At 45.4% G+C, this 11,815-nt stretch overlaps 1 pseudogene; it reads left to right on the top strand.

Moving 5' to 3' along the window:
• On the top strand, positions 1,977 to 11,551 carry LOC102188689 (annotated as a pseudogene).

The raw sequence follows: 11,815 nt of genomic DNA, 5'->3' as shown, positions 1-11,815 counted from the left end.
TAAGGAACTCAAGTACAGATGGGATCGATGTCTTTGGTAGGTCAGATGGCAGGTAATTAATGAGTTGGGGGCTTAATATACTGCAAAATGAAGTTACAGGAGAGACTTAAAAATACAGGTTGAATCCTGGGGACAGAACTTGATGGTAATTTGATTGAATCAGCTAAGTCCGTCAGAAGGAGGATTAGTCAGTCTTAGAGACGCAAAAAATGAAAATCTTGGAGATAAAAATTGATATTCTCTATTGAAATATTATAGATTTCCTGGTGGCTCAGAAGGTAAAGAATCTGCCTTTGGTGCAGGAGACTGGGGTTTGATCCCTCAGTTGGGAAGATCACCTGCAGAAGGGAATGGCAACCCACTCTAGTAGTCTCACCTGGAGAATTCCATGGACAGAGGAGCTTGGTGGGCTACAGTCCATGGGGTGGCAAAGAGTCAGATTCGACTGAGCAACTATACTTTCACTTTCACTGAAACATTACTTAGGGGAGTTTTTGACTCATCCAAGTATTTGGTACTTGAGTAAGGCCATTAGGGTTGAAAAGAGTTGGACACAACTGAGAGACTGAGTGCCCAGGCATAAGGGCATTTGACCAGGTTTACAAATGCTTTTGGAGGCCAAATGGATACAGCTTTCAGATCAGAATGAGACATCAGGGTATAGTCGGGCTGATGAAATGAGTGAGAGAATGAAAGGCACTAGGAGTCACAGATTCTTGTCCCCAGAAAGGCCATCCCAAACATAAGATGAATGTTTCACGTTCCCTCTGCTTAAAGTCATCAAATATTTCCATACACTTTACTCTTTGTCTAGGATAAGAAAAAATTAGTGGCATTAATTTTATGTATTCCCATCTCTGGGAGAGTGATTTCTCGCTGCAATTGACATTCTACTTTTAAAAATCAGATTCATAAACTAGGTTAAAGTGAGCCATTTCTGAAAGATGGATTCACTCTTGATGTGCAGAGAAATCAGGTTTCTAAGCCTGATTTACTATATATACCATCCTGTGAGTTCTCTTGAGACAGTGAATATAACCCTTTTTCATGAACATAAAGCTTTCATCAATTCCTTGTGGAGGACAAATATGTTTTTCTTACGTGTTATATGCTAATGACTTCTAAATTTGTATGCGGAGGTCAGAACTCTCATTAGACCCACACAACCAGCTTTCCCTAGCACTGTCACTTACTAGCTATCATGATATGAGAAATTACTTAATCTCTTTAAGCCTCAGTCCCTTTTTCTATCAAAAAAATTTTTTTCTCTGTATATTTATTTTGTATTTTTTTAGCTATATTATCAGAACTTGGAAATTTAGGTTAAAGAGTTTGTATGTATTAAAGCATTTTGATACTCATTTCACCATCTTTGTAAAAATCAATTTGCCCTTTCAAGTTTTACAAAAGAATTCTCACTTTCTCACATTTTTTTCATTTCTGATTATTATTGTTTTTCTTTAAATAAGTACTTAAATAAAAAAATACTATCAGTGGGATTAACATATACATACTACTATGTGTAAAACAGATAACCAACAAGGAACTATATAGAACAGGGAACTATATTAATATTTGTAACAACTTGTAGGGAAAAAGAATCTGAAAAAGAACATATGCATGTATAACTGAACCACTTTGCAGCACACCAAGAACCAACACAACATTGAAAGTCAATTATACTCCAATTTAAAATAAAACTCTCAGGGTAAAATGCAAAAAATAAAAATACATAAATTAAAAGCTACCAGATTTGTTAAGATTAGATGATTTGGGTGGTTTGTTACACATTTTCAATTGTATTAAATGTATGTGAAGTTTAACAATAATTGTCAGATACTTACTAGATACACAGAACATACACATAGATAACATATAATAGAAGATCTGGTTCTCTTCCAACATCATCGTCACCATTCTCAGCAAGAACTAGCTCACTTGGATCTGCCTGGGAGAAACCACCACCATCCACCACCATGGTGAACTTCACAGTAAACCAGATCCAGGCCATCATGGACAAGAAAGCCAACATCAGGAACATGGGCGCCATCACCCACATGGATCATGCCAAGTCCACTCTGATGGACTTCCTGATGTGCAAGGTGGGTATCATTGCCTCTGCCCGGTCTGGGGAGACCTGCTTCACGAATACCCGGAAGGATGAGCAGGAGTGTTGCATCAGCAAGTCAATGGCCATCTCCCTTTTCTACAAGCCTTCAGAGAACAACTTGAATTTCATCAAGCAAAGCAGGGATGGCTCTGGCTTCCTCATCAACCTCATCAACTCCCCGGGGCATGTGGACTTCTCCTCAGAGGTGACAGCTGCGCTCCGTGTCACCGACAGCACCTTGGTGATGGTGGACTGCATGTCGGGCATGTGTGTGCAGACAGAGACGGTGCTGTGCCAGACTGTCACCAAGGGCATCGAGCCGGTGCTAATGATGAACAAGACGGACTGGGCCCTGCTTGAACTGCAGCAGGAGCCCAAGGAGCTCTACAAGCCCTTCCAGCACATTGTGGAGAACATCAACGTCATCATCTCCACCTATGGCAAGGGCGAGAGTGGCCCCATGGGCAATATCATAATCAACCCTGTCCTCAGTACTGTTGGCTTCAGGTCTGGTCTCCACAGTTGGGCCTTTACCCTGAAGTAGTTTGCAGAGTTGTATGTGGCCAAGTTTGTTGCCAAGGGTGAAGGCCAGCTGGGGCCTGCTGAGCGGGCCAAGAAGGTGGAGGACATAATGAAAGAGCTGTGGGGAGACTGGTACTTTGATCCACCCACCAGCAAGTTCAGCAAGTCAGCCAACAGCTCAATGATAAGAAGCTGCCGCCAACGTTCTGCCAGCTCATCCTGGACCCCATCTTCAAGGTGTCTGATGCAATCACGAACTTCAAGAAAGAGGAGATAGCAAAACTAATTGGAAAACCTAGACATCAAGTTGGACAGCAAAGATAAGGATAAGGGGGGCAAATCACTTCTGAAGGCTGTGATGCACTGCTGGCTGCCTGCTGGGGACACCCTGCTACAGATGATCACCATCCATCTGCCCTCCCCTGTAATGGTCCAGAAGTACCATTGTGAGGTCCTGTATGAGGGGCCCCCAGGCGATGAGGCAGCCATGAGCAGTAAAAGCTGTGATTCCAAAGGCCCTCTCATGATGTACACTTCCAAAATGGTGCCAACCTCTGACAAAGGTCGGTTCTATGCCTTTGGCCAGGTCTTCTTGGGGGTAGTGTACACTGGCCTGATGGTCTGCATCATGGGGCCCAACTCCGGGGAGAAGGAGGACCTGTACCTGAAGCAGATCCAGAGGACAATCCTGATGATGGGCTGTTATGTAGAGCCCATCGAGGATGTGTCTTGTGGCAACATCATGGGCCTGGTGGGCGTGGACCAATTCCTGGTGAAGACCGACACCATCACCACCTTTGAGTGTAGCCACAACACATGGGTGATAAAGTTCAGTGTGAGCCCTGCTGTCAGGGTCATTGTGGAGGCAAAGAACCCAGCCAGCCTGCCCAAGCTGGTGGAGGGCCTGAAGCAGCTGGCCAAGTCGGACCCCATGGTGCAGTGTATCAGCGAGGAGTCCAGGAAGCACATCATCATGGGGGTCTGGGGAACTGCACTTGGAGATCTGCCTCAAGGACGTGGAGGAGGACCATGTCTGCATCCCCATCAAGAGAAATCTGACCCAGTTGTCTCATACCAGAAGACTGTCAGCGAGCAGTCGAACATGCTCTGCCTGTCCAGGTCCCCCATCAAGCACAATAGGTTTTATATGAAGGCATGGCCCTTCCCCAATGGCCTGGCCAAGGACATCGACAAGGGCAAGGTGTCTGTCCGCCAGGAGCTCAAGCAGGGAGCCCACTACCTGGCTGAGAATTATGAGTAGGATGTGGCCAAGGCCCGCAAGATCTGGCGCTTTGGCCCTGACGGCATGGGCATCAGCATCCTCACGGACATCGCCAAGGGCATGCAATACCTCAGTGAAATCAAGGATAGTGTGGTGGCTGGCTTCCAGTGGGCCACCAAGGAGGGGGTGCTATGCGAGAAGTACATGTGGGGCGTGTGCTCTGGCGTTCACAATGTGACACTGCATACTGATGCCATCCACTGTGGGGGTGGCCAGAACATCCCCATGGCCTGGTGCTGCCTGTATGCCAGTGTGCTGACCGCCCATCCCCGGCTCGCGGAGCCCATCTACCGTGTGGAGATCCAGTGCCCAAAACAAGTGGCTGGTGGTATCTATGGTGTCCTGAACAGGAAGTGGGGCCACGTCTTCGAGGAGACCCAGCTGGCTGGCACCCCCATGTTTGTCGTGGAAGGCCTACCTGCCTGTCAATGAGTCCTTTGGCTTTACTACTGACCTGAGGTCCAACACGGGTGGCCAGGCCTTCCCCCAGTGTGTGTTCGACAACAGGCAGATCCTGCCTGGCAACCCCTTCAAAAACACCAACTGCCCAGTCAAGTGGTGGTGGAGACACGCAAGCACAAATGCCTGAAGGAAGGCATCCCAGCCGTGGACAACTTCCCAGACAGGTTACAGGCAGCCTCCGAGCAGCCAGCCACCTGGTGGCATCGGCGCAGCCCCCGAGCCCAGGGACGGGTAACCACAGCAACAAGCCCCCACATTCTCCACGACACCTTGAGGCTGTCCAGACCTGGTAACATGCTGCATGACAGGTTTCTGGGGCCCACTTCGTGCCATCACTCAACATGAAGACTTGATGCCATTTCTTTCGATATTTATTTCCAGATTTCAGGGGCAACAGAAGTGCCCTTACAGCAGGGACTGATCTGGCTGGTGGGGATGGGGGAGGGGATGGGACAACCAATACTTTTTTGTTGAGAGGGAAACTTAATGTCCAAAAAAAAGTTTAAAATAAACGCATTAAGAGGTTTAAAAACAAAACTAAAAGAACCACAAGTCTCTACCAGACACTTGAAAAAAACATTTGGCCCCAATAACCATAACCAGCTATATGGTATTTCTGCCTGGAGCTCAGACCACTCCCCTAAGCTCCAGACCCAAATGTCCAGCTGTTCATTTGCGCAACTAGGATACAGCAGAAGTGATTTCCAAGGATAGGTCATGAAAGATACTGAGGATTTGGCCTCCTGCTCACTCTCTCACCTCCCTCCCACTGGGAGAAATCAGCTTCCATGTCACAAAGATAGTAAGCAGTTCTCTGGGAGGTCCACATCATAAAGAACTAAGGCCTCGGTCATGTGCATGAGCCTCCTTGGAAATAAACCACCCAGCCCTAGTCAAGCCTTCAGGGGTCTGCAGGCTACAGATCTGGCTGAGAGATTAACTGAAACCCCATGAGAAAACTCCAAGCCAGGGCCACTGAGCTAAGCTGCTCCTGATTTCTGATGTGCAAACTTTGTGTGAGAATAAATGTTTATTGCTGTTTTAAGGTTATACTGTAGTTTTTAAAATCTATTTATTTGAAGAAATTGTTGAGAATTGATCCCCAGATTCCTTAAATTGAGAAATTTAAAACAGTAAAAGTGCAGCAATGATTCTTAGGCAAATCTAAATTAACCTTGCAGATTTTTAAACGTGAGTCTTTAGAGGTAATCTCAATTTTGGAAGAAAAGATTTATTCTTTTAATAACTTTTTAAAATCAAAAAGCTGGAAGAAATAGACTTCTATTTTCTCCATTTTAGAAGTGAAAATGTGACTCTTTGATATCGTTTTCCTCTCTCACTCCATGTGTTGAATATTCTGATAATGAGATCGCTAGATGCAGAGATAAGGGGTATACAGGAGGACAGTGTTAGTCACTCAGTCATGTCCAACTCTTTGAGACCCCAACGACTGCAGCATGCCAGGCTCCTCAGTCCATGGAATTCTCCAGGCAAAATACTGGAGTGGGTTGTCATTCCTTTCTCCAGGGGATCTTCCTGATACAGGAGGACGGGGACGTGGAAGAAGGTTGACATGTGATCTCATAGTTCCTGGCACCCATCTCTAACAAAAGATATCAGTGACAGAAGGTTTTCTGTGTCCACATCTCCCACTGGGACATAGCTAGCTTATTATGTCCTCAAAAATGGAGAGAAATGGTTTTCCCTTTATCAAAATTTAAAGACCTTTATGGGTAATGATTAAAATAAATTGAAGTACTCATGGGAGTGATAATTGGTTCTCTCTTCGCACTACATGAGGTATATGTCTCATGTTTCCTCATTCTTATAATGATTCTGACTTTTCCAAAATAAGGGTCCCTACCAATAAACACAGGACATAGAACATAGCAAGGATAAGTGGAGGGAAGGGTTTGAAGTAACTGCATGGTCTAGTCTCTGCTGACAAAACCCACCAATGCAGAGAGTAAAATACTGCTGACATTAATGCGGTTCTGTAAGGGTCAGTCTTCTAATGTACTTAGATACATTTTCAGAAAATCATTCAACTGAGATTTGGTATATAGACTTTCTACCAGGAATAATGTACTTTTCAGAGTTCCCTCACATCTACCTCCCAGCAATTCTATTAGCAACTGGAATTATTATTTCTATTGAGTATATGACAAAAATTCTCAGGGTCAGCTTGTTGGTGGCAAGAAAGACTATAATTTAGACCTCCTGGAATCTAATATAGGGCCTTTCCCCAGGCCACTGTTAAGGACTTAGAAAAGTGGGTAATTTAAGAACACAATTTTGGTTGAACTTATTATGAGCTTATTATTATTCTAATATTCAGTGTTTCTCTCATTCACGCACCTACATAGATCCCGTGCTATCATTAATGTTAAGTCCACTGATTAAAAAAACTAACCTACAAACAAAGTTTGAGCAAGCTCCGGGAGATGGTGAAGGACAGGGAAGCTGGGCATGCTGCAGTACACGGGGTCGCAGAGAGTCAGAAACGGCTGAGCAACTGAACAACATATAAAAGAAAGTTTCTTCACTCACTTGCACACACTTTGATTAAGGATGTGAATTTGCAATCATTCCATTTTGTCTCTTCAAGTAAACCTTTAAAGAAGGAGCAGAATGGAATGGAAGAGAGAAAACGGTCATCTTTGGCTTTGACAAGTGGTCAGAAATAGGTCGCAAGTAGAAAAGTAAGATAGGGAGTGCTAAGTGTGTTACCCAGCAAGAATAAAAATGGCTGATGCGATGGGTAAGGTGAATGAAGCACAGTGGAGAGGGCTGTTGAAGCATTTGGAATGATTAGGTTTAAAGCAGTAACCATGAAAGATAATGTCCTTTGAGGGTCAGTTTAGATGGCTCTCCTGTAAAATCTACCCTTATTTCCCAGAACAAAATTCTGTCTTCTAAGATAACACTGTACCTCTCCCGTTAGCCTTCATCAAGCCAAAACTACCCATGACTTAGCACAAAGAGACTCTAATCTTCCTCCAGGCAGTGTCTTGGTTGGGTTTATTTAACTCCCACAGTTCTTAGCGACGAGTTGGAGGTGAAGGACAGGCAGAGGATGAAGGGAAGGCAGAAATGACTTCAGTGTTGACTTAGCGTCTCCTTCGATCTTGACACTTTGTTAGACATTGCACTTGTGTCATCTCATGAGGAATCTAAGGCTTAGAGAGTTTAGTAATTTATCCAAGATCACTCAACTGATAGGAGATAAATTCAGGATTTGAACCTCTTTCTTCCTCCAAAACTGGTACTGAGCTTATTAGTATTTGCAGGAAAATTAGTTCTGGCGTGGTGTTTAGAAATGGCTGAAAGCATTTCACCGTGGTTCTTAATTATTTCTGGGTCATGGACTCATGCAGGGATCTCTCCCATAAAATTACATATATGCAAATACACACAGCATTGTGCATACCATTTCACAAGGATCACACGGCTCCCAGAGCGCATCAAGGGCTAGCCAAGGAAACCATGGAAACCAAAGTAAGACCCTATGATGACAGTACTCCAAACCACTCTTCTCCTATCCTATTCCTCCCTACCTCTCTTCCCACAGTCTGAGAGCCATCAAAACCAGAGAAAGTTTAAACACATGAAAAGTTTGATTGGGAAGAGCAAATTCAAAATTCTAATGTAATGCTCTACTTAAAAATGTCATGGAAAATTTGAACAAGGAGACCTTGGAGAATGTAGACTATCTTTAAATTTCATAGTCATGATCTTCAGATCACATGTGAGGTAAGACTGAGAGATGAGGTTATTAGAATTCATCCTCAGGGGAGTGAAATAGCTGAAAATAAACTGAATGGAAAATCCTAGGAAGTATCCTACGATTTAAGGGAAGAACAGCTTATTTCTATCATTTTTGCCTAAGAAATTTTTCTTGAAAAATGTCTTTGGATTTTGGGGGCTAAATAAAATGTTTGAGATGAAGTCTGTGTGGCTTTTATTTATACTCTGTATTATTTAAAAGAGAATTCAAGATAGCGTATAGGCTTAGAGAAAATAAAACAAAATATGAATTACACATAGAAGAAAATAAACGTAGAGACATAAACTAGAGAGACAGGAGTGGAGCTGATTTTATAACATGAATTTATATACTGATAAGGCCTCTACTTCCTCAAGGTAATTTTTAAAAATATATGCAGCACTAAAGGTTTCTCCAGTGAAACCCTGGCTACCTCATGCGAAGAGTTGACTCATTGGAAAAGATTCTGATGCTGGGAGGGATTGGGGGCAGGAGGATGAGATGGCTGGATGGCATCACTGACTCGATAGACGTGAGTTTGAGTGAACTCTGGGAGTTGGTGATGGACAGGGAGGCCTGGCGTGCTGCGATTCATGGCGTCGCAAAGACATGACTGAGACTGAACTGAACTGAACTGAAGGGTTTCTCATATTAAGTATACATTTTTCAGAATTTACAAAATACCTTCATATACATTATCTCATTTGATCCAAAACTGAAAAGGCAATAATTTTGAGGCAATTATTCTTTACATTGTCCAGAAAAGAAGACCGAGGCTCAGGGAGGGACTTGGAAAATCTAGTCCTTGTTTTTTCAACACCACTGATTGTTACAATTCCTGTGGACCAGTAACTGATGCCTCTCAGTTCTGTGGAAGAACAACAAACAGTTGATTCCTGTGGCCACGACATCTTCATGAGAGGATTACGACCTCTTTACAGGTGCTTTAGATCTGGAGATGGACAGACATAAAACTGAAGGACTTCAGACTTGGAATAGACCTTTCAGGTAACTTGATCACTTTATTGATGAGTGCATCAAAACTCTCTAGGAAGCCAAAAGATTTGCCACAATCATTCTATCTGTTTGTGGTAGGGCCAGGGTCAAAGGCAGGTTTCCTGAATCCTTCTCTTTATACTTCATTGCCTCTATAGCTCCATACATACCCTTTCTATAATTTTTTTTACATATGCAATTCTGACCTTTCTTTCCCCAGTTCCCCTTGTGTTCACTGAGTAAACTGCTGCATGCCAACTACCCAGCTACCAACCCCTGGTAGCCCCCGCATGACCTGACACCAGTGACTTTTCCCATTTCTCACTTCCTGTAACTGCATGGGAATGCTTTTGGTTGTAAGGACGCTAGACCTTTGGGTAACATCCTCACAGAGTGGTCTTGTGCAGACTATGGATAAAGAACATACTTTTGGGAACAGCAGGGAACTGAGTCTCTTCTGGAAGGCAGGGACTTTCTAGGTGTCTGTTGTCAGGAAAGATTTGAGTGAAGGCACTCAGATGGGAGGGACAAAATGACCTTTGAAATTCCAGAGGACTCGAGCAGAGACCGTCTCTCCCACCTCCCAAACCAAAGATAAGTGAACCAGGTTATGAAATGCCTGGTAATTTTTCACGTCAAATTTTTGAGTGCTATCTCTGAAAACCACTTCCAAACACTGAAGAAAAATCCCTCTGAGCTGATGTTTGGAAAGGTCATTCAACCACATACCAGTCAACCACTGCCAGCCCCACATGAAGGTGGCAGTAGAATGACAGATTTCAAAAGGGAGAGGAAAGTATTAGGCAACAGGAACCAGGGCCACTGTCTCCTAGTCACTTCTGCCCTAACAACAACTCTCCTTCCACTGCCAAGGGCAGAAGCCACGGGTTAGCAAATGAGCTCCCTTAGGCAACTTTGAATTCCCTCAACAGATTCAGGACCTCTGCACATTGTTTCTTGCGCCTAACTTTCAGTTCCCTTCCAGACCTTTTGTCCTTTGACAAACTCTTACTCATCCTTCATATGTCTAGTCCAGAGATGATAGACTTTCGATAACCTATTCTGACACTATCCTGTTCTCCATCTCCTCTTCCAAAATCTGTGCTCTTTTAGAACAGACTCTGCTTTTAGTTCCAATGCCTAGCAGTGCAGGAAATATAGTATGTACTTGGTGTTAGTTGAATGAATGAAGAAGTCATTGTGTTCTTTTGAGGGCATTTTTCAATAGGTAATTCATGAGCACTGAAAATCCAAACTGCACTCGAAAAACTCAGTGAAAAGTAGAAGTGAGCTCGCTTAGTCATGTCCGGCTCTAGGACCCCATGGACTGTAGCCGGCCAGGCTCCTCCATCCATGGGATTCTCCAGGCAAGAACACTGGAGTGGGTTGCCATTTCCTTTTCCAAGGGAACTTCCGGACCCAGGGATCAGATCTCCCCCCAACTATATTCCCTCCGACCCTTGGTCCCAGTTGTGTCCTTTCAGACTATGTACATAAGGGTATTTAAGTGTATTCCTGTCATTTTTCTACACAATAGTAAAAAATAAAAGTTATCTTTATTTGCATAACAATACAGCTTATATACAAATATATATCACTTATTACATATAATAGCTGTATCTATAAATACATATAGCATGCTGCTGCTGCTAAATCGCTTCAGTGGTGTCCGACTCTGTGCGACCCCATAGATGGCAGCCTACCAGGCTCCTCCGTCCCTGGGATTCTCCAGGCAAGAATACTGGAGTGGGTTGCCATTTCCTTCTCCAATGAATGAAAGTGAAAAGGGAAAGTGAAGTCGCCCAGTCATACCCGACTCTCAGTGACCCCATGGACTGCAGCTCGCCAGGCTCCTCCGTCCATGGGATTTTCCAGGCAAGAGTACTGGAGTGGGGTGCCATTGCATAAGTATATATTTATAGACTGAGTCCTGTTCCTTATTTTCACTTGGCAGAAGACAGGCTTTTTCTTCCTTTTAATTAAGACAACGCAGTATTCCACCGTAGGGGTACACCAAGGTTCCCCTCACATTCCCTGATTTAGGGTTTCAGATTTACACTTCCATTATTTTCACTGTCAAAGCCCCGTCCCCCAGCGCAGAAATACCCTCGCCCTCCAACCCCTCCCCCCTGCCCGCCATCCCAGCGGCTCCATCATTTTCAAACCCCTGGTCACGAGCCCAGGGCAGGCCCAGCGCCTAAAGCGATCTCCGCCTTCCACCACGTACCCCGCGTCCCCGCCGCAGAGCGGAAGGACGCGGCCGAGCGCGCGTCGCGGCGACGGAGCCACCCGGCCCCTCCCCTCCCCTAGCGTCTCTCGGCCGACGGCGTCGCCCGCTCAGAAGGGCCGGAAGGACCGGCGCCCGGCCTTGCCCGGTTCTGGGTGGACCGGGAGGATGGGCGCGGCCGGCTAGGCGCGGCGCTGGGCGGAGCTCCGGAGGGGGCGTGGCTCTGGCTGGGCGGGGCTCCAGCAAGCGGGGCGGGGCGCGGCCGGCGTGCAGGGCTCCTCCCCTTTCCTCCGGCGGCGCCAGCGGCCGCAGCACTTCCGGGTCGGCGCGGAGGCGGGGCGGAGGAGCCGCGGCGGCTGTTATTGTTCGAGTGTGCTCGGCCGGGCGCTGTCTCCCTCGGCTCGGTCGTTGTCAGTTTGTCCAGCTTCCCCTCGGCCCCTCACTCCCGGC

The sequence above is a fragment of the Capra hircus genome, chromosome 14, assembly GCF_001704415.2.
Source record: "Capra hircus breed San Clemente chromosome 14, ASM170441v1, whole genome shotgun sequence".
In the NCBI taxonomy this organism is placed as follows: domain Eukaryota; kingdom Metazoa; phylum Chordata; class Mammalia; order Artiodactyla; family Bovidae; genus Capra; species Capra hircus.
This window is presented reverse-complemented; position numbering and strand designations above follow the sequence as displayed.